The following is a 3,544-nucleotide window of genomic DNA, read 5'->3' as shown; positions in this document are numbered from 1 at the left end:
CCCAGGTAGGGTCTCTGGAGGGCAGCCAGACCCCTCCCATCCCTGGGGACACTGGTGGCACTGGGACAGACCCCTCCCATCCCTGGGGACACTGGTGGCACTGGGACAGACCCCTCCCATCCCTGGGGACACTGATGGCACTGGGATCAGCCCCGTTTCAGATGGGGCAGCGACACCCCAAGGACGTCCCCAGGGGCACAAGGTGGTGGCACAAGGGCTTCTGTCCCTGCCATGGCTGGGGGGGGTCTGGGGAGGGTTGTCACTTCCCAGGATTCTCTGAAGCAAATGGGGTCTGCTCCCTTGGTGGGACAGCACGTCCTGGATCCATCCCATATCCTGGATCCATCCCATATCCTGGATCCATCCCCTATCCTGGATCCATCCCATATCCTGAATCCATCCCATGTCCTGGACCCATCCCCTATCCTGGATCCATCCCATATCCCGAATCCATCCCACGTCCCTCTCCAACCCAAACACTTTTGCTTGAGAACCTCCCAACCGTGTCCCCTCCCCGGAGAGTTTCCTGGGTCGGGAGGGACTACGAAAGGGGTTGGAGCATCCCCAAATCCCAGTGACTCCCTCCAGGTTCCAGTAAACTGTGAATACACTCCAGTTTGGGGTATTCCAGCTGCATCCCTTCCCCGCTGCCACCAGGGAGCATCACGGGGACGTTCAGTCCGGCTGGTCCCGCCGAAATCCCCTGGATATCGTGCCAAACTCTGGGAAGAGGCTGTTCCTAAGAGTCCCTGCTGTCCCCACAGCCAGGGGTGGCCCAGCCCTGTCCTGGATGCGGGAGCTCCTCCTGCCAGGGGGTCACTGGCCCGGAGCCGCTGTCCCCGTGACCTCCAGGGGGGATCATCCCCCCCAAAGCCCTGTGGGGCAGCGGAGCGGGGCCGGGGGGCTCGGGGAGCAGGGGAGGATCTGTCCATCCAATAACCTGCAAGGAAACACCCGTGGGAGATGCTCCGTCCTCCTCTGCCCACAGCGGTGCCAAAGGGACACTTGGATGTCGGCAGGGGAGGTCAAACCACCCCCTCCAGCCCAGGGTGACCAAGGACAGGGAGAGCAGGGACAAGGCTGGAGGTGGCTCATGTGCAGGGGCTGGGAGGGGACACAGACCCCGAGGGATCCGTGGACGAGGGACAGAAGGGAAGGGATCCTGTGCTTACCAAGAGCTGCCCCTGAAGGAGGAGGAGAAATTCTGAGGCAAAGAAAAATCGAGAGCAGCCCTGGGAGAAGAACCTGAGGGGCTGGTGGGGGAGAGGCTGGAGAGGACCCAGCCCAGAACCCCTCGTGCCCTGGGCAGCATGGGCAGTGGGGAGGGGAGGATTCTGCCCCACTGCCCCCTCAGCTGAGACCTCCCTGCAGAGCTGCCTCCAGTCCTGGGAACAACAGCAGGAGGACGTGGAGCTGCTGGAGAAAGTCCGGAGGAGGCCCCAGAGATGCTACCAGGGCTGGAGCCCCTCTGCTCTGGAGCCAGGCTGGGAGAGCTGGGAATGTTCCCCTGGAGAAGAGAAGGCTCCAGGAACACCTTGGAGCCCCTTCCAGGGCCTAAAGGGGCTCCAGGAGAGCTGGAGAGGGACTGGGGACAAGGGATGGAGGGACAGGACACAGGGAATGGCTTCCCACTGCCAGAGGCCAGGGATGGATGGGATATTGGGAAGGAATTCTTCCTGGGAGGGTGATGAGGGGCTGGGATGGAATTCCTAGAGGATGCTCCATCCCTGGGAGTGCCCAAGGCTGGGTTGGATAAACTTGGAGCAACCTGGGATAGTGGAAGGTGTTCCTGCCCATGGAAAGGTGGGATGGGATGAGCTTTGATGTCACTCGAACCCAAAACAGTGTGGGATTCCACGACCCAGCGGCTGGATGGGGAACCCCCCACTCTTCCCAACATGTGAAGGGGATCCCACCCTTCCCACAGGATGGAAACGCCCTGGGAGCCCTCTGGGAATGGTGGCCAGAGGTGTCATTCCCATCCAGCCCCTGTAAAGCTCCGGGGGATCTCACGGGGGTGGTCAAACCCCGCAGGAATCCCGAGGGACGTGCGGGGCTCCGGCTCAGCCCCGGCTGCCGCTGGAGGCGAGAACCTGATTTATTGTCACAACCTGCAAAGCCCCGGGCAGGGGACACGGCCAGGCTGGGGAGGGGACACCTCCCCGCTGTCCCGGCACCGTCACTGGCACAGCAGAGCTTTGGGCTCCCCGTGAGCTCCCAGGCTGTGCCCCAATCCCGCCCAGCACCTGGAAAAGGGGCAACACCCTCGAGGTTCCCCTTTTTCCTGTCGGCTCCCCCCTTTTGGGGGGATTCAGGAGGAGCTGGGCCGTCCTTTCCCACCCGGAGGGAAGGGGGGAGGGAGCTGCCAGGGCCCGTCATCCGATCCCAGTGTAAACTTAGCTTGGCCTTTGGTAAAGGACTCGGGGTGGCAAAGCCCGCAGTAAATCACGGCCCCGGATGCCACTGATGCCTCGGGATTAGCGAATCCCACAGCCCGGACTGGGCCGGGATCGGAGTCTGCCAGGGGAACCAGAGGGTGCTGCCCACCTGGGACCCTCCAGCTCCTGGAGGGGGAGCGGGATGGAAATCCTGGATTTTAGGAGGAGATGGGGAGAGGTGTGGGGTCAGTGCTGGGAGTGGGGTCAGTGTTGGGTGTGGGGTCAGCAATGGCTCTGGGGTCAGTGCTGGGAGTGGGGTCAGTGTTGGGTATGGGGTCAGTGCTGGGTGTGGGGTCAGCAATGGCTCTGGGGTCAGTGCTGGGAGTGGGGTCAGTGCCAGGTGTGGGGTCAGTGCTGGCTGTGGGGTCAGTGCTGGGTGTGGGACTAGCACTGAGTATGAGATCAGTAAATCTTAAAGCCCTGTTTTAGGGTCGGGGGTTGGAGCCCCACCAGGGAACTGGGGTTTAAATCCATGAAGTGAAAGGAAAAACGGCCAGTGTGGTTTGCTTTCCAATCCCTGGGAGCTCTGCAGCCTCCTCTGCAGCCCCCCCACAATGGGCCCTAAAGCTTCTTCCATGGAAAAAATGGGTAATTTTGAGGGAGTGTGACTTTGACTGGGGGGGGCTCTGCACCCCTGAAATTGGAACAAGGCGGGATTTGGGGGATTTAGAAGCCATGAGTTTGGTGTTCCATGAGGGCTGACATCTCTTTTCCCTGCCCAGTCCGGGATTGCTTTTCTCCTGGTCATGGCTCAGAGTGCCCCAGCCCCCCTGTCCCAGGAGATCCCCCTGCACCCATAGACATCAGGGGGAAGAGGAACAGGCAGAGGATGTTCCAGGACACCCCATTTTTGGGAGCTGGGAGTGACCACAGAGCACCAAACAGGGCAGGGAGAGAGAGGAATCGGTGGCGGGAATTTTGCAAACACAAGTGGACTGAACCCACCCGTCCTCAGCCCAAGCAAAACCCCTCGGGGGGGTGGGATAACCAGAGGGAAAAGTCTCTCCAGGGGCCGGGATAACCAGAGGGAAAAGTCTCTCCAGGGGAGGTCCCTCTTCCCGCAAAGTCTCCCGGGGTGTTTTCCTTGCTCTAATGCTGCCATCCAG

The sequence above is a fragment of the Lepidothrix coronata genome, unplaced genomic scaffold, assembly GCF_001604755.1.
Source record: "Lepidothrix coronata isolate B3197 unplaced genomic scaffold, Lepidothrix_coronata-1.0 Scaffold259, whole genome shotgun sequence".
NCBI classification, from domain to species: domain Eukaryota; kingdom Metazoa; phylum Chordata; class Aves; order Passeriformes; family Pipridae; genus Lepidothrix; species Lepidothrix coronata.
This window is presented reverse-complemented; position numbering follows the sequence as displayed.